The 20,112-nt window shown below is 34.4% G+C and overlaps 2 long non-coding RNA genes across 4 annotated transcripts in view; one reads left to right on the forward strand and one right to left on the reverse strand.

Moving 5' to 3' along the window:
* The window catches only part of LOC140596489 (uncharacterized), a 94,994-nt gene that overhangs the window by 28,787 nt on the left and 46,095 nt on the right, over positions 1 to 20,112 (forward strand). Inside the window, exon 4 of one of the 3 annotated variants that reach the window (XR_011998457.1) lies at positions 6,607 to 6,818. The exons of the other annotated variants lie outside the window; for them this stretch is intronic. This is a non-coding gene — a long non-coding RNA (uncharacterized lncRNA). Of the gene's footprint in view, positions 1 to 6,606; positions 6,819 to 20,112 lie in introns of those variants that run through there. 3 annotated transcript variants of the gene reach the window in all.
* Positions 7,331 to 20,112, reverse strand: part of LOC140596490 (uncharacterized) — a 39,093-nt gene continuing 26,311 nt past the window's right edge. The window contains exon 2 of the long non-coding RNA XR_011998460.1: positions 7,331 to 8,064. This is a non-coding gene — a long non-coding RNA (uncharacterized lncRNA). The remainder of the gene's footprint in view (positions 8,065 to 20,112) is intronic.

The raw sequence follows: 20,112 nt of genomic DNA on the forward strand, positions 1-20,112 counted from the left end.
AAATGGGTGGAAGAAATGAACAACATTTCTCCAAATGAGACATACAAAAATGGTCAGCAGACATATGAAAAAATGCTCAACATCACTCGGCATCCGGGAAATCCAAATCAAAAGCAAAATGAGATATCATTTACATCAGTCAGAATAGCTAAAATTAATAAACTCAGGAAACAACATATGTTGGCAAGAATGTAGGGAAAGGGGAACCCTCTTCCACTGTTGGTGGGAATGAAAACTGGTGCAGCTGCTCTGGAAAACAGTAATGGAGTTTCCTCAAAAAGTCAAAAATAGAATTATCCTACAACCTGTTATTTGCTCTATAGGTATTTATCCAAAGGATACAAGCATAGTGATTCCAAGGCACACATGCACCCCAATGCTTATAACAGCAATATCCACAATAGCTGAAATATGGAGAGAGACCAGATTTCCATTGAAAGATGAATAGAGAGATGCCTGGGTGATTCAGTGGTTGAGCATCTGCCTTTGGCTCAGGGCATGATCCCCAAGTCATGAGATGAAGTCCCGTGTTGGGCTCCCTGCATGGAGCCTGCGTCTCCACCTCTCTGTGTCTATCATGAATAAATAAATAAAATCTTGAAAATAAAAAGAAAAATGAATAGATAAAATATAGTATACATATGCAATGGAGTATTACTTAGCTATCAAAAAGAATGAAATCTTGTCATTTAAGCGATGTGGATGGCACTAAAGGGTATTAAGCTAAGTGAAATAAGTCAGTCAGAGAAAGACAAATATCATATGGTTTCACTCATATGTAGAAATTAAGAAACAAAATAGCTGAAAGTAGGGCAGGGGAAGGAAAAGTTTTAAAAGATGAAAACAAAGGAGGAGACAAACCGTAAGAGACTCTTAACTATGGGAAACAAACTGAGGGTTGCTGGAGGGGTGGTGAGTGGGGGGATGGGATAACTGGGTGATAGGCATTAAGTAGGGCACTTGATATGTGGAGGACTGGGTGTTTTACACAACTAATGAATCACTAAGTTATACTTCTGTAACTAATAATAATTGTATGTTAATTAAATTGAATTTAAATAAAAAAAATTAAAAATAAACAGTTAAAGTAAAATAAAACAAATGAATTTAACTATACCAAGCTGGTCGCATAGCTCGTATGAATTAAATATATCAAGTAATTTTAAAATATAGTAGTCTGATGAGGTATGTCTTAAAGAGAAAAAAAAAACTGCAATAAATAAATAAACTGTTCTCATTAATCATATTATTGATAGCAATATTGGTATTTTTATTCTGAAAGTGGCATACATGTAAAAAATGCATGTAAAGCAAATTAGTAATAATGAGAATTTGATTATGAGCCCTGTTTTTAAGTATAAAAACACGTAAGTATGACATAAAAATGTTAAGTAAAAATCCAAAGTCACATACATTATCTAGGAATATCAGGATGAACTTATGATCAATGTGCATATGTATGTGTATTTTTTAGCTCTATTCCCTGAAAAAGAATGGAAACAGTGACTGACCAATTTAGTAGCAATGAATATCACTATTGGCAGATTCTAGACTCTTAATATCATTCCCCCTAATATGAATGAGGGTTCTTTGGAGAAATAACTGATTCCAGTTTTGTGACAAGTAATATACAAATGCTTTGTCATATCAGAAAATGAGGAAACTGCCACAGAGGTCATGTCAAGAAGGCATAAATGCTGTCATGCATTTGCTTTCAGTGGCCAAAGATGGCACAATTTTGAGCATCAAGACACGGAATAATTATACTAAACATACATACTAAATACATCTGAATCCAAGATACTGTGCTACTTAAATATGTATAGTAATAACACAGATGCCACTTTGAATGATTCTAGAAAGCAACTCCATATTCTGAATTTTGGGAAATGAAAAGAAATAAGCTTTTAATTTGCCTTCCTGGTACGAACTCTGCCTCAGAGTAGGCAAAGGATTTTTAAGGTAAAATTGCTTTTTGCAGTGTCCAGCTAAACATGAAGTTGGAATGATAAAATTAGAATTTCAACACTTTGCAATCCATAATGAAGTAATGGATATAGGTAGCTAAATTTATTATTTTGTTATGGAATAGGAAAAATAATGATTTCCATGTATGTGCTTCCTGATGGAAGACTATGTCACCCATGACATAACCTTGGATAAAAAAAAAAAAAAAAAAAAAAAAAACAGACCAAAAAATCAAAATCAGATCAAGACTCTAGAATTAACAACCATTTTAAGAAAATAACGGACACATACCAATATATTGAAGAAACTTCATGGAGAAACTTGGCAAAATCACAACTCAATAGGATAAATGGCTTAGTTAAAACAAAACAAAACAAAACAAAACAAAAAGAGTTTTGAAGTAATCAGTATAGAGTTAGGGACAATTATAAATTATAAGAAATTCAAGAGAAATGTGAATGGCATTTTATTGACTTTTTGTTGTTGTTGTGATTGTTCCTGATTAAAACATATTGTAAAAACAATTTTAAGACACACGACCATTGAAGACACTGACAGGATATTTGTTATTAGAATAATTGTAAACTTATTTAGGTGTAACAGTGGTTTGGGGCATTTGTATAGTTTAATTAAAGAGTCTGTCTTAAAAATGTAATGATCTATATAGATAAATACCAATTGATGCATAATATTGATGGCCTCCAGAGCCTTATATTGAAGCAAATTTCCAACTTAATTTTATTAACCAAAATTTTGGATTGTTTTTCTCTAGTAATGATTTTCATATATATATATAGATATATATGGATAGTTAAATGATGGATGGATAGAAAATACATACATACATACATTCATAACTGTGGTGATGGATGAACGGATGAAAAAGAGAAGGTGACATGAGGTGGCGGAAAGGAGAGAATGTGGGAAAGGGAGAGAACTTGTGCAGATATGTGCATGTAAATGTGTGGACACCATTCTATGAACTTACTAGTCATCACAAGTTATTTTCCTATTTTATTAAGTGATTTAATTCCCCTCAGTCCCTTCCTTTCCAGTATTTCTGTGAAGATAATTCCAAGGAGAAATTGCAAAAACTTCCATCACTTACTTAGTAAAATTGTTCTTGCATTAGTATCTGGATTAAATGATCACAGTTGCCTTATAAATAATCAAATAACTATGTGTAAGATTAAAATCAGTATTTGAGAGGCAAATGAATAATCTTTATTGAAGTTTTCAACTGCACAGATGAATAGCACACAATTTAACAGAGAAATTTAAACTGTTCCGTTTGGAATATTGATAACTGAATAATGAGGAATGGTGGCATGGTGTTACCTATTTAAAATGTATTTAAAACCAATAACGACTAGGCAATTAATTTATTGAGAACATAAATTTAGGGGATTCTCTGGAACCATTAAATGAGCTAACCTAACTTCATTGCTATGTAAAAAGATATCAGAATTATTATTATTTAATTCTATATTTGGTTTATTATATGTATTACATTACCTTATAAGATTATAATTCAAACAGTAGTTCCTTAAGAAAAATGATTTAGGCAAGATATAATTTGGTCAAAATGTACAGCTAAATAATAAGTCTGGCAGGAAATTCAGCTTTGGTTTTCATTTAATTATTTGTGAAGGATTTATGTAAAAGAAATTGGAATTTAATAACTGAAAACTGAAAATTATTTAACAAACAACAGCAAAAGTGGTTTGCCTTATTTTGGTGTATTAAAAATTACTCTTTTTGGGGTGCATGGGTGGCTCAGTCAGTTAAGCATCTGCCTTCGATTCAGGTCACAATCCCAGGATCTTGGGGCCTGGGATCAAGCCCCACATTGGGTTCCCTGCTCAGTAGGGAGTCTGTTTCTCCCTGTGCCTCTGCCCTTTACCACCTCTCACACATTCTCTCTCAAATAAATAAAATTAAAAAAAATAACTTTTTAGGAATTGTGATATGATTCAAAAAAAGGTACAAGGTTTAAGAATAAATCCTTTCAGGACTCCTGGGTGCCTCAGTGGTTGAGCATCTGCCTTGGCTCAGGGCGTGTCCCACATCAGGCTCCTTGCATGGAGCCTGCTTCTCCTGTCTATTCCTCTGTCTCTCTGTGTCTCTCATGAATGAAAAAAAAAAAGAGAATAAATCCTTTCCTTACTCCTATTTTTGCTCTTAAGCTACTTAGTATGTGTTTCAAGTTAAAAAAAAAAAGGAATCCACGAAGTATATAACTGGAGAGTCACATGATCTTATTTAACAAATTAAAACAATAAGTATAAATTCAATTAAAACATTGTTTGCCAATTTTTTTCAATATCAGACACTGTGATATCCTTTCTTTGTTTAGATACACTGTCCTTTTACGGCCTTCTAAAAAGACCTAATCATGTATTATTTGTTTCAATTAAAATGAATTGGATTTTGAGCATTTCTTGACATCTTCATGACATCTCATAGCTAACTATTCATGTGGAGGACAAGTCATAGGTCAATTTATTATTCCTTTATAATTCTTAGTGCCATTTTCTCTGAAGACAACTCAATTGTAGTTCAATGAGTTAATTCTGTTATTCATCCACTATACAATGTAAATAAATGTCTATAATTTTAACCTCTTTCAAATCTAGAGTGTCAAACTGTTTATAATTAGGGTCATGTATCAAGATTGAGTCCATTTTACTTTGTCTAACATTTGGAGTATAAAAGGTGAATTTATGCTATTTAACATTTATCTTTGTATTATTTATTTTATTATGGAAAATTGAAGTGTTTTCTTTTTCTTTTTTTTTTTTTTGAAGTGTTTTCTTAAGGTTTACAGAAGTTAGCACTCTAAACTGAAGGTTCCATTGCAAAAGAAATATTAACTCTTACTGAAATATATATACTGCCTTAAGTTTTACTGAATATTCATGAACGCTATTTATGAATGGATAAACTGGAGACTTCAATTGACCTCTCTTAAAACATTAAAATATGCCTGTAGGATGACTGGGAGAATATAAGAACACTTTTAAATTTTAAACTGTAAATATTGTCTCTGAATATAGATTTTCATTTATCGGAGATCTGCCACATTGTTTTCTGCTTATCACAGGATATCTATATTCATCTCAGATAATCCCCCCTTTCTCTCTCTTTCTCTCTTTCTCTCTCTCCTTCTCTCTCCAGTGACCCTCCCTCCCCTCCTCCTTCTCCCTTTCTCTCTCGTCCTCTTTCATGAGATTATAGGACATTCAATTTTGACCCCAAGTGGGGAGCCCTGGGTGGCTCAGCGGGCTGGTGCCTGCTTTTGGCCCAGGGCGCGACCCTGGAGTGCCAGGATCGAGTCCCAGGATCGAGTCCCACGTCGGGCTCCCCGCATGGAACCTGCTTCTGTCTCTGCCTCTCTCTATGTCTATCATGAATAAATAAATAAAAATTAAAAAAAAGATTTTGACACCAAATGTAATTTTTTTTTAATGATAGTCACACAGAGAGAGAGGCAGAGACACAGGCAGAGGGAGAAGCAGGCTTCATGCACCGGGAGCCCGATGTGGGATTCGATCCCAGGTCTCCAGGATCGCGCCCTGGGCCAAAGGCAGGCACCAAACCGCAGCACCACCCAGGGATCCCATTTTCTTCAACTCTAAACAATTGGAAACTCTGTAAATTTAGAAAAGGGACATTTTGTTTTTTTTTTAAAGTCAAGACAGAAATAACATTCCCTTGAGTTTTACCAAATCTTTTCTTATCTCTGCATGTCTGTCTTTGTCCATCTACATTAAAATAGGTCTGTGTTCATACATTCCCTGGTGGTTCCCATTCTGGATTTTTAAAATAAATGGATCATACAATTTAGATATTTCAATCTTGTTTTGTCTTTTGTTCCTTTAGCATTCCTAAATCAGGCTTTTTGTTTTTATTTTTGTTTTCCTTTTTTTTTTTTTTTAGGTTTCTTGAATTTCAAAGCATTGTTAGGCTTGAGAAAGGAGCGAGATATTTACCAGTTTACAAAGAGCTTCTTAGTATTCTGGAATTTCCCGAGCATGGTGCACATTTTAAAATTCTATAAGGTATTACCCTACAGCTTTGGTATAAAATAAAACTTGGTATAGCTGTAAGAGCTTTCCTCAGCCTCAGGAGTCATGTTTTCTCTGGGAGACTTAGCTTAATATGATGTCCCTTTCCCTCTATTTAGCTATTTAACATCAATGGTCTAACAAAACTTCTGAGGTGGTAAGTTGGGTCAGTGTGCAGTAGAGAGATCCTTCAGACTGTGTTTTCTTTTATCTCTTTGTTTTATGAGCACTTCCTCATTTAGCTGTCTTATGCCCTCTGGGAGATGAATCAACCTCAGAGTATTTTCTTAAAGCCTTTTCTGAACTTCTACCATTATTATGGGAATTCTGAAGTCTTTTCTCTGAACCTTTTCCAGTTGATTAATGTGGTCAGCACTGTGTCTTTGCGTGAGCCACTGATTCCTCTCCCTGGGACTGTATTCACAATTTTTTACACTTTTTTGTTCCCTATTGATTCTCCCGCTAAGAACTTGTCTTTTTTTTTTTTCCTGGGATATTGAGATTCCACATTGTTGCACATCCAATTCCTTTAGCTTTTAATAAGGTTCTTACTGAATTGTTCATTCAACAGCAGGACTAGGAAAACCCAGTAGCAGAGAGGATTCCATGTCTGAAGATATGCACAAGAGGAAACCAAAACTAAAGTAAAAATCAATCAATAAATGAACCTCCCTAAATTATTTAAATACAAGTATGGAATGTTAAGGGAAAGGTGTTGTGGGATCCCTGGGTGGCGCAGCTGTTTAGCGCCTGCCTTTGGCCCAGGGCGCGATCCTGGAGACCCGGGATCGAATCCCACATCGGGCTCCCGGTGCATGAAGCCTGCTTCTCCCTCTGCCTGTGTCTCTGCCTCTCTCTCTCTCTCTCTCTGTGTGTGTGACTATCATAAATAAATCAAAATAAAAAAAGGGAAAGGTGTTGTAAATTTTATATGATAGAATGTTGGAAACATAAACCTTTGTAAATATCATCTACTCCAACACATCATTTTACAAAAGAAACTGCATGAGAAGGCCAAGCAGTTTGTTGTCTGATTCGAAACAGGAGATAATTATGGTAACATTATCAAAGGATATAGATATTAACTGCTCCTTTTTAAACTTTTACAAGTTTTCAAACTTCAGAAGGAATTGCTAGAGTCTTTGGTATGCATTAAATGATTGATGATCCATATTAAAACAAATATAATGTGAAACTCCAAGGAAATCACTAGGAAAATTTATGGGTGTAAATACTTTAACCAAGAAATAGTAAGGAAATTATAATACAAACCTAGAAGAATTCATCACTCAAACTTTAGAGAATTTTTTAAACTCTTTTGTCACTTCCAAGATAGACAAGAATATGTACATGATACATTAGGATGAGATATTCGAAAACCAGGTAGTGTAGAACTTGACTTAAAAAGGGCCTTTTTGAATACACACACATACATATGTAGGTATATAAATCAGTAGATACATTTCAGTATTTCACACACACACACACACACATATATATACATAAAGTGAAATAAATATTAAAGGATGTACATACTACAATTTTGCTTGAAGACCTTTGCTCCACATATAAAGTATACTAAATTTCCTTGTAACCAATGACTATATTATCTTCATTTCTATTTAAGTTTATTTACTTACTTAAAATAGTAAAGAATGTATTTTTATTGTTCAGCACAAAACTTGGTTGTTTCTTGGGGGAGGGATTCCTATAATCTTTTAACAGCTTACATTGTTTTTGAAAATTACTGTCACACTAGAATTTTAACACACTTTTTGGAACGTAAAGCAAAGATTTAAATATTATACTGTTGTTCTCTACTTTTGTCAAGAAGATAACTTCTTTGATTACTTTTGTGGAATACAGATTAATTTTTCTATCAAAAATATTTTTTAGGGGATCCCTGTGTGGCTCAGTGGTTTAGCGCCTGCCTTTGGCCCAGGGCGCGATCCTGGAGTCCCGGGATCAAGTCCCACGTCGGGTTCTCGGCATGGAGCCTGCTTCTCCTTCTGCCTGTGTCTCTGCCACTCTATCAAGAATAAATAAATAAATAAATAAATAAATAAATAAATAAATAGATAGATAGATAAATAAATAAATAAATCTTAAAAAAATATTTTTTAAAAAACAGATAAAGTAAGGTCATAAAAGGCATCTTTTTAAATGCTTCATATTTTTTATAATTTCTGCAGTGACCAAAAAATAAAAATATCTCCTAAATTTTAGTAACAACACTTTTTTTAGGGGGGAGGGGTACCTCCCCAGTGACAACACTTTTGTAGGGAAATTTTCTGACATTTGTCTTTCAAATTTCCGTTTTTCTTTTTTTATGTTAGAGGTTTATGTATTTATGTTTCAAAAGGAAAGGAAACTGATGTGAGCCAAAATAAAAGAGCCATGATACCTGATTATCATTAACTCAGAAAATATCAGGGGTTAATGATGATTGATGAGTGTGAGGGCAGAACAATACTTAGATCCATCAATTATCCTCTATTTTGATGTTACATTGAACAGGTAAGTCAAGAAATTAAAAGTGTAATTATTGTACATCCCTCCATGAAATCTATTAATAACCATAGGTTGGGGAAAAAGGTGAAAATAATTTCACTTTAAAATATTCTAGGTTCTTACTAATATGAAGCTAACTTTATTAAGCACCCTTCCTACAGGTCAAATGCTGCTCTAGATACTGAAAATACAAAGGCATAAATGTCCTGGGCTCTCAGGGAGCTTCCAAATTAATAGAGGAAAGAGACCTGTTATTCCACAGTTAGAAGGGAGTGACTTCTAAACTGAGCTATGAATGATGAGTAAGAATATCTAGAGCTCAGAGGAGGCATAAGACAGTGCAACAAGGACAACTGCAGCGAAGTACTCTAATCCATTGCAAATCATAAGCTAATTCTCTGAAGCAAAAGAAAGATGTCACCTTAGGAGAAATAAAATAATTTAAACAGTTGGAGGAGGATGGGGTGATAGTGTGTGTGCCACGTACACACACACACACACACACACACGAGTGTACCCTCATTTGCAATAGAGGACCCCTTGAAGGGTTTAGGAGCAACAGTCTGTTTAGAAAGAGAAGCCTAAGAATATATTTGCTTCACCCTTTTCATAAAATAAGGAAATTCCAGTTTTCTATATCAGAGTGTTGGCTAGGTCAGTACTGATGCAGTACAACCTCTCAAACTTGTGTTTTCTCAAATCCTTGTGGATTAATTTGCTGGGCCAAGGCACTGAAGAACCTTCTAAACCTTGTTAAAAACGTTGGACCATGTTCTGAAGGCAGAGAGATGTCATTCAAGAGTTCTAAGGAAATGGTAATGATCAAAATGTGTTTGTTTGTTTGTTTATTTATTTATGAGAGACACACAGAGAGAAAATGAGAGAGAGAGGCAGAGACACAGGTAGAGGGAGAAGCAGGCTCCAGGCAGGGAGCCCGATGTGGGACTCGATCTCGGGACTCTAGGATCACACCCTGGGCCGAAGGCAGATGCTCAACACTGAGCCACCCAGGCGTCCCGTAAAAGGAAAATTTATAAGATATATGGAAATTCGAGAAGAAATTCCATATGTGAGTTATTGCTCTCTCGCTCTACTGGTCCTGGAAGAATACACATTCAAATTTCTTTTATAAATGATTGCTTCTTGGGATCCCTGGGTGGCGCAGCGGTTTGGCGCCTGCCTTTGGCCCGGGGCGCGATCCTGGAGACCCGGGATCGAATCCCACGTCGGGCTCCCGGTGCATGGAGCCTGCTTCTCCCTCTGCCTGTGTCTCTGCTTCTCTCTCTCTCACTGTGTGCCTATCATAAATAAATAAAATTTAAAAAAATTTTAAAAAAAATAAAAAAAATAAATGATTGCTTCTCAAAAATGGCAGATGTATTGTTAAAAAACAGTATGATTTTTATTATTTTAATCTCCGTTAATGCTAATAGCACCCTGAGTTAAGTACAATCATTAGGCTCTTTGAAGAATGTGTTCTGAAAGAATAAATTTTTCTCAACATATTTGGTTATGTATATTGTGACTCATTACATTTCCATAGTAGTGCAAAGAAATATGTTTTAAAAATTATTTTTTATTTTTATTCTTAATAGCAATATTTTTAATGTCTTAAATAGTAGAGAGATGCATCTCTCCATCAAGTTGTAATTGAGACTAAGCAAAGTATTTTTAAAGTTTTCATATTTATTAAATATAAATATAATTCCATTCATTGATAGTTAATATTGCCTTACAGTTTTTACAGATTATCATAGATAACCATGATTTTATATTGTTTGAAGTATAAAGATGGAAAACTTTGTAGAGTTATTAATTAGTTCTGAATTTGTGAATGTATATGTTGATTTTTCTAATTCAAAAGAAAACTGGGAAGCAAACAGCTTTATTTTTTGCTGAATTCCTATGACTGAATATTCAATGTTTTATATGCATTTTATGTAATGAAATATATGGATGTTCTGTTACATAAAACAAAGTAAGCAATATATAACAATTTGATGTAGAAAAACATTTAAAAATATTTAAGAAATAAATGATATGAAGAATAATCATAAGAAGAGTTTTCAATGTATCATTTGAAATGCTTATTTAGTCATATGATTATTATTTTCCTATTTTAAAATTTTGAGGTGGCTTTACCAGATGAGTTTATTGGGCATAACATGCAAAAGTATTTGTATATTAGTCAAGAGTTTTAGAGAAACAGAATCAGTATAATGTGTGTATGTACATAAAAAGATTTTTTTTTTTTATGAATTGGCTTATGTGATTATGGACACTGGTAAACCGCAAGTCTGCAGGATAAATTGACAGACTGGAGACCTAAGGAAGAGTTGATTTTGCAGCTTGAGTCCAAAGACAGACAGGAGGCTTCCTTCTTTGAAGGAGAGGGAATTTTCTATAAAACTGGGTGGCTCAGTGGTTTGGCGCCTGCCTTCTGCCCAGGGCGTGAACCTGGAGACCCCAGATCGAGTCCCACATTCGGCTCCCTGCATGGAGCTTGCTTCTCTCTGCCTCTGTCTCTGTGTCTCTCATTAATAAGTAAATAAAATAAAATCTTAAGCCGCTGAGCCACCCAGGCCTCCTGGTTAGATATTTTAAAACTCTTGATCAGCATTTTCAGTTTTAAGTGGGAGCTTTGATTCAAATTAATTAACATACTATTAGTAGGTAGATGAATCCTTGAAACATCCATATTTTAGATAATTTTCCCATTCTTTTGCAGTCTAGGTAATACATCTAAAGAAATGCATGTAGAAGTGGCATATGTAGCTCCCAGCCTGTGTATTGAAATACAAATGTTCTAATCTTGTTCTTCCTTTTTTTAAAATAGATAGATAGATAGATAGATAGATAGATAGATAGATAGATAATCTAACCAAAGGAATCACAGAGTTATGAAGTAGTGAAAAATGTGATGACAAGATTTGGGAAGAATAGATACACTCAAAAAGGTGAAAGTATCATTGAGTCTGTATTTCTTGTATGGGAATCTAACAATTCTGAAATAAAGTGATTAGATTAAGAAGCTAATTGAAACTTTCAAGAGTCTTGTAGGAATAGGAATAATATAACTAATTGGGAGTCCAGTAACTACAAATGTGAGAAAATTATGAAACTATGTCTGTCCTTTAGGAAAATTAAGTAGCCAAAACTTAGTAACAAGGGCAAAGCAAAGGTAGAGAAGTTCATGAAAAGACTGATAACTAGTTTCAATTAATTGCAATTCTGAAATTGCTTTCAGGTGTACTTGAGTACCAGGACTTAAGCAGCTTGCAAGATAAAAATATAAATTCTCAAAAGGAAGGTATCATCCAAACTTCAGTTTTTGTCCATAATTTTAACATCATATATGATAAGGAATCAAACTTGATCATGAAGAATAGAGTGAAATTTCAGATAAAAGAGATTCATAGGAAAGACAGGTAATTGATTCATGAAACAAAGTCCTTAAGTATATAATATTAATATAATCAATGATATGAAACACTGAGAAAGTTGATGAAGGACTAGAAGCCTTTATAAAAGGGTAAAAAAATTCTAAAACTAAAAAATGAGAATGCAATGAAGGGATTCAGCAGTCAAGTACAGTTGGATGAAGAGAATATTAGCAAGCTGGAAAATGGCAATAATAAAAATAATCATAATAAGATCCAGAAAAACAAAAAGATGAAAACTACAAATGGAAATACAACAAATGGAAAATATATGAATAAACATGTGTACATGGAGTCAGAGAAAAAAGAGAAGATAAAAATATTCAAAGAGATTATAGTTGAGAGTTTTCAAAAAAATATGAAAGATATAAAACACTAAATTCCTGAACAGTGAAGAAATAATAATCAGAATTAGAAAATATCTGGATCTAATGGTAGTTATATATTTTCTTAAAGCCTTAGGGTACCTTCTAAAGCTAATCTTGGAGAAAAAGTGATATCCTTGAATGTCTATATTAGAAAAAAAGTTGAGGGACCCATGGGTGGTGCAGTTGGTTAAGTGTTTGACTCTTGGTTTCAGCTCAGATCATGGTTTGAGGGCCCTGGCATCAGACTCCACTACTGGCTCTGCCCTCAGCACAGAGTCTGCTTAAGATTTTCTTCCTCCCTTTTCCTCTGTCCCTCCTTCCTCTACTGCAAGGGTATGCTTGTCCTCTCTGTCTCTCTCTCAAATAAATAAATAAATCCTTAAAAAAATAGTTGAAAGGATGAAAATAATTGAACTAATTATTCTCCCCAGAAAGTAGCAATAAAAGGAAATTTAATCTAAAAAATGAATAAAAGGAAAATAGAAGAAATATAATAGTAAAGTAATAAATACCCTCTCATTAATGACATTAAAGAGTATGGAAATTAAAATACAATCAAAAAGCCAAAAGCTGGCACTTTCAAAACACTAATAAAATTGGTGAGATTTCCAATAAAAAGAGAAAACATGAATACATAATATTAAAAACTCCTTTATACAGTTAAGATAGAGAATTCTTCACATGGACTCAGGGCAAAGTGGTTGCTTCAGAAAATGCATACCAGCCTCGCAAGACACATATACCTGCTGTTTTCCTCAAGACTGCAGAAATGGTGGTGAAGAATGTTATCAACTAAGTCCTATAAAATTATGACACTCAGGACAAAGAAACCACAGAACCACAAAACAATACTTGATAATATAAAATGAACATAAAGGAAGATAAGAAGTATTACTTAGTAAAAATAAAGGTTCATCTGTTGAACTCTTTTAAAGAGTCAAAGTCAGAGGAATAATCTCCATAGTGTTTATTAATTCTTAATAAAACTAATTCTGCTAAATTTATTATATGGAGATGTAAATATTGATTAGTATTCAGATTACCTTTAAATTAATTACTTAACATGAAAAGACCAAAGGAACTTGCACCATGAATAAAAGGCTCAAAAAGGAGGAGCGGTACTAGAATTTATACTGCTTATATAGGAAATTTCAAGGTTCTATTGGGCAAAATTTTTCAAATTAATATCTATAAAGGCTCTCCAAATTGCCAAATTATGAATCAATCCCATTCTTAAAAACAAAAATGGATTTAATTCTTGCATGGGCAAGGGAAAAACACAAAGTGTAGCCTCTCACCAAAGGAAGAGGCAGGGTTTTTAGATATAGGAGGAAGGGCAGTTTAGGTAAAATATAAATGAAGTTGTGTTGATAGGCTCAAAGCAAAGCAGGAATGCATACGAAGAGGATTGTGTTATGTCTGGGCTGTAGACTCAGATTACTAATTATTAGAAACCATGGAATTAGAAGATAAATATGGGTCTCTTGTTTAGTCTCAGTATTTCTTTCTTTTTCTTTTTTCTTTTTTTTTTTTTAAACTTCTTATTTAACTCTGGGTGGTGTCTGGGTGTTCAGTCCAGTAAGCATCCGACTTTTGGTTTCCACTCAGGTCATGATCTCAGGGTCCTGGGATCCAACCCAGGACTGGGCTCCTTACTCAGCAGAAAGTCTGCTTGAAGACTCTACCTCTGCCCCTCTCTCCACTTGCAGGTGCATCCTCTTTCACTCTCTCTCTCTCTCTTTCTCAAATAAATAAATAAATCTTTAAAAAATAAAAATAAACTCCAGTGAAATATTACATACAATGTTATACTAGTTTCAGATGTACAATATAGTGATTCAACACTTCCATACAACAACCAGTGCTCATCACAAAAATTGTGCTCCCTGATCCTCATCATCTGTTTGACCCATCTGCCCATTCCCCCCCCACCCCCAGTGGTAACCATCTGTTCATCTGTTCTTTATATTTAAGAATCTGTTTCTAAAAAAAAAAAAAAAGAGAGAGAGTCTGTTTCTTGGTTCACCTTGCCTTACTTTTTGTCTTTTCTCCCCCTTTGCTCATTTGTTTTGTTTCTTAAATTCCCCATGAGAATGAAATTACATATTTGTCTTTCTCTGACTTATTTTGCTCAGTATAATACTCTCTAACTCCATCCATGTCATAGCATATGGCAAGATTTTATTTTTTCATCGCTGAGTATTAACCCATTGTATATGTATGTCACATCTTTATCATTTATCAGTTGGTGGATGCTTGGACTGTTTCCATACTTTGGATATTGTAGAAAATGCTACTATAAATATTGGGGGCATGTATCCCTTTGAACTAGTAATTTTGTATTATTTGGGTAAATACCTAGTAGTGCAAGTGCTGGATCATAGAGTAATTCTATTTTTGACTTTATAAGGAACTTCCAGTGCTCGCTTCAGCAGCACATATACTAAAAATATAAGGAACCTCCATATTGTTTTCTAGAGTGGCTGTATCAGTTTGCACTTCCACAAACAGTGCAACAGGGTTCCCCTTTCTCCATATCCTCACCAACATCTGTTGTTTCCTGTGTTGTTAATTTTCACCATTTTGACAGGTGATATCTCATTGTAGTTTTGATTTGCATTTCCCTGGTGATAAGTATATGAGAATCTTTTCGTGTGTCTATTGGCCATTTGTGTGTCTTTGGAAAAATGTCTATTCATGTCTTCTGCTCATTTTTAATTGGATTATTTGTTTTTTTGGGTGTTGAGGTTTGTAAGTTCTTTATATATTTTTATACTAGCCTTTATCAGATGTTATTTGCAAATATCTCCCCTATTATGTAGGTTACCTTATAGTTTTATTGATTGTTTCCTTCACTGTGAAGAAGCTTTTTATTTTAATGGAGTACTAATAGTTTATTTTTGCTTTTTGTTTCCCTTGCTTCAGGAGACATCCAGAAGGAAGTTTCTACAATTAATGTTGAAGAATTTAGTACCTGTGTTTCCTCTAATATTGTTTGTGGTTTCAGGTCTCACATTTTGGTGTTTAATTTATTTTGAATTTATTTTTGTGTATGATGTAAGAAAGTAGTCCAGTTTCATTCTTTTCCATATTGCTGTCCAGTTTTCTCAACATCATTTGTTGAAGAGATTGTCTTTTCCTAATGGATATTTTTTCCTGCTTTGTTGAAGATTAATTATCTATATAATTGGGGGTTTACTTCTGGGTTTTATTTTGTTGCATTGGTCTATGTGTCTATTTTTGTGCCAGTACCATACTGTTTGATCACCACAGCTTTGTAATATAACTTGAAGTCTGGAATTTTGATGCCTCCAGCTTCATTTTTCTTTTTTGAGGTTGCTTTGGCTATTTGGAGTCTTTTGTGGTTTCATACACATTTTAGGATAGTTTGCTCTATCTCTGTGAAAAATGCTATTGGTATATTGACAGAGATTGCATTAAATGTGCAGATTGCTTTGGGTAATATAGGCATTTTAACAATATTTTTTCTTCTGACCATGAACATGGGATGTTTTTCTATTTATTTGTGTCCTCTTTAATTTGTTTAATCAATGTTCTGTTTTCAGAATACAGATATTTTGCTACCTTAACTTTATTCTTAGACCTTTTTTTAAAAGATTATTTATTTATTTATTCATGAGAGACAGATATATATATATATAGAGAGAGGCAGAGACACAGGCAGAGGGAGAAGCAGGCTCCATGCAGGAGCCTGACGTGGGACTCGATCCCGGGGTCTCCAGGATCACGCCCTGGGCTGCAGGCGGTGCTAAACCGCTCAACCACTGGGGCTGCCCTATTCTTAGATCTTATTGTTTTTTACATAATTGTCAATGGGATTGTAACTATATAACAATACAGGCCTACTTCAGGAAGCAAGAAAAATCTCAAATAAGCAACCTAACCTTACACCTAAAGGAACTAGAAAAGAGCAACAAATGAAACCTAAGGCCAATGGAGAGAAAGAAATAATAAAAATTAAAGCAGAAATAAATGATATAGAAACTAAAAAACAAACAAACAAACAAACAAAAAACCAAACCGGAAAAAAAAAAAAACAAAACAGTAGAACAGATCAATGAAACCAGAACCTAGCTCTTTGAAGAAATTATTAAAATTGATAAACCTCTAGCCATAGTTATCAAAAAGAAAAGAGAGAAGACCCAAATAAATAAAATCACAAATAAGAGAAGAAAAACAAACAAATAATGCCACAGAAATATAATTATAAGAGCTATTATGAAAAACTATATGACAATAAATTGGATAAAATGGGAAAAAATGGACAAATTCCTAGAAACATATAAACTACTCAAACTGAAACACAAAAATATATAAAACTTGAAGAGACTGATAACAAGTAAAGAAATTGAATCAGTAATCAAAAAACTCCCAATCAACAAAAAAGCCCCAGCCAGATGGCTTTACAGGCAAACTCTACCCAACATTTAAACAAGTTTTAATACCTATTCTTCTCAAACTATTCCAAAAAATAGAAAAGGAAGGAAATTTTACAATTTCATTCTATAAGGCCAGCATTTTGCTCATACCAAACCATATAAAGAGTCTACCAGAAAAGAGAACTACACACCAATATCCTTGATGAACATGGATGCAAAAGTTCTCAATAAAATACTAGCAAAATGAATCCAATAATACATTACAAAATCACCACAATCTAGTGGTGCATTCCTGGAATGCAAGGATGATTCAATATTCATAAATCAATCATTGTGATACACCACATTAATAAAAGGATAAGAACCATGTGAACTTGTCAGTAGATGCAGAAAAAAACACTTGACAAAATACAGTATCCATTCACGATGAAAATCCTCAACATACGTCAACATCATAAAGGCCATATATGAAGAACCCACAGCTAATATCATCTTCAATAGTGCAAAACTGAGAGCTTTTCTTCGATGGTTAGGAATAAGACAGGGGGACAGCCCAGGTGGCTTGGCGGTTTAGCGCTGCCTTCAGCCCAGGGCATGATCCTGGAGACCTAGGATGGAGTCGCACGTCAGGCTCCCTGCATGGAGCCTGCTTCTCCCTCTGCCTGTGTCTCTGCCTCTCTCTCTCTCTCTCTCTCTGTGGCTATCATAAATAAATAAAAATTTTTTAAAACGGGAAAAGCACCTGAAAAGACATAATTCCAAAGAATGGAATATGGACAACAGACATGCAAAAAGATGTTCAACATCACTGGTCAGGGAAATTAAAATCAAAATCAGTCAGCTACCACCTTATACTTGTCAGAATAGCTATTATCAAATGACAAGAAATAACAAGTGTTGGTGAAGATGTGGAGTAAGAGAAATCTTTGTGCATTGTTGGTAGAAATTTAAATTGGTACAGTCCTGTGGAAAACAGTATGGAGGTTCCTCAAAAAAATTAAATAGAGAAATACCATATGATGTAATGATTTCACTGCTGAGTATTTACCCAAAGATTATGAAAACATTCATTTGAAAAGATATCTGCACACCTATGTTTATTACAGCAATATATACAACAGCCAAGGTATGGAAGCAACAGAAGTGTCCATCGACAAATCGATAAGAAAGACGTGGTATATATACATATAGGTTTATGAACTATTATGCATCCATAAAATGGAGGAGATTGTGCCATCTGGGACAACTTGAATTGACTGAGAGAGTCCTATGCTAAGTGAAATAAGTCAGATTGAGAAAAACAAATCCCGTATGTGAATACAAATAAAACCAAATGAATAAACTGATTTTGGCTATTTTAAACATTAATTTTGGCTTATCCAAGATAAATGGAACAGGTCAGAGGCAAGAAGACAACTGGAAAAATAGAGTAACTAGAAAATGATCAAGGTCCATATGCATTAAAAGCAAATATTTTGGAGTTAAATATAGGCTGGGTAAGGAAATACACAATAAAAAGAATGGTAGTCTAGGGTCAGATTTTGAACGTTAATGTCAGGTATGTATTTAACATTTAGTCAGATTGCTAGTATCAATAAATAATTCTGTGAATGTTAGGGAGATAATATGTCTCTGGGCAGAAGTGAAGAGTTCTCTTTTATAACTGCCAAGTTTGAGATGTGTTTGAAAGTCCCAACTGAATATGACAAATAAGCTACTGAATATAAGCATCTAAAACCCACTTGGGAAATATCAGTATATATTTATGACATGGAAAAGCATAGAATCCCTAGGTCTTAAAATGGAAATATATACATACTTTTTTATTTTATTTTATTTTTTTTAAATTTTTTTTATTTATTTTATTACAGTCACAGAGAGAGAGAGAGAGGCAGAGACACAGGCAGAGGGAGAGAAGCAGGCTCCATGCACCGGGAGCCCGACGTGGGATTCGATCCCGGGTCTCCAGGATCGCGCCCTGGGCCAAAGGCAGGCGCCAAACCACTGTGCCACCCAGGGATCCCCTATACATACTTTTTTAAAGATTGTATTTACTTATCCGTTATAGACACAGAGAGAGAGAGAGAGAGGCAGAGACACAGGCAGAACAAAAAGCAGGCTCCATGCAGGGAGCCTGACATGGGACTCAATCCTGGGTCTCCGCTGAAGGCAGTGCTAAATCACTGAGCCACCCTAGCTGCCCACACTGGAAATATATTGTACTTGAAACCTGAAAAGTGCTAACATTAAAAGCTTCAGCTGAGAAAGTATAACACGCAGAGGTGTTGTATGAGGAGTAGCAGCCAGTGGGATAGGATGAAAACCAAAGTGAGAATATTTGAGTCACCAAGGATAGGATATGGAATTAGAACATTGTCAATAAGACAAATACAAAACAATCAATATCCAAAATTTACAAATAACAAAATTTCCTCACTGAGCTAAATTTTTGTGGCTAGGCTTGTGTCTATGTTCCCTTTGAGCACTGTAGTGACCAGTTTATAACCTTATTTAGTTATTTGAGACCGCATTCCCCACCCATCTTCTTTATAGAGAATCTCATTTTTGCTCTATGTGGTCAGGGTCTCACTGCTAATAGACAATAATTCAGATTCCTGATGTTAAAGAGTTATTGAATTTGAAAAATGCCACCAGTACAGAACCTGGATTCCTGAACACCAGATTATTATCTTCTAAGATAACACATTCACAAGACAGTATATAAATTATTTTGGCCTTTCTCTTTGGCATAGATTCCTTAAAAGCCTCACTGATAATTCATTTTGGTAAAGATTCTATTGGTCTTTCCCAACAAAGCTTACTTCTTCCATTACACATAACAAGTTCTAGGTAGGCTAAATTAAAACTCTACATCTTGCTTTGAAATTTTGCCCCATAATACACTTGTCTAAGATCATGCTTTTCCTGATAAATTGTTTTAAGAAGTGCTTCAACTTCTTTCTATAATTTTTTCTGATATATTTCATATTTTCTGATATTCTTTTTTAAATATTTATTATTTATGATAGACATAGCGAGCGAGAGAGAGAGAGAGGCAGAGACACAGGAGGAGGGAGAAGGAGGCTCCATGCCAGGAGCCTGACGCGGGACTCGATCCCGGGACTCCAGGATCACGCCCTGGGCCAAAGGCAGGCGCCAAACCACTGAGCCACCCAGGGATCCCCTCTGATATTCTTTGAAATCAAGGAAACAGTATCATAGAAACAAGTGAAATCCAAAATTGCATTTATTTGTTTAGTGTAACATCAGTGCATCTAAAACTTTATTTTGTAAAATGCCATTTGGTTTTTCAGTAGATTAATCCTGTCAAGCAAATTAACAATTATACTTCATGTAG

The sequence above is a fragment of the Vulpes vulpes genome, unplaced genomic scaffold (assembly GCF_048418805.1).
Source record: "Vulpes vulpes isolate BD-2025 unplaced genomic scaffold, VulVul3 Bu000000700, whole genome shotgun sequence".
Taxonomy (NCBI): Eukaryota; Metazoa; Chordata; class Mammalia; order Carnivora; family Canidae; genus Vulpes; species Vulpes vulpes.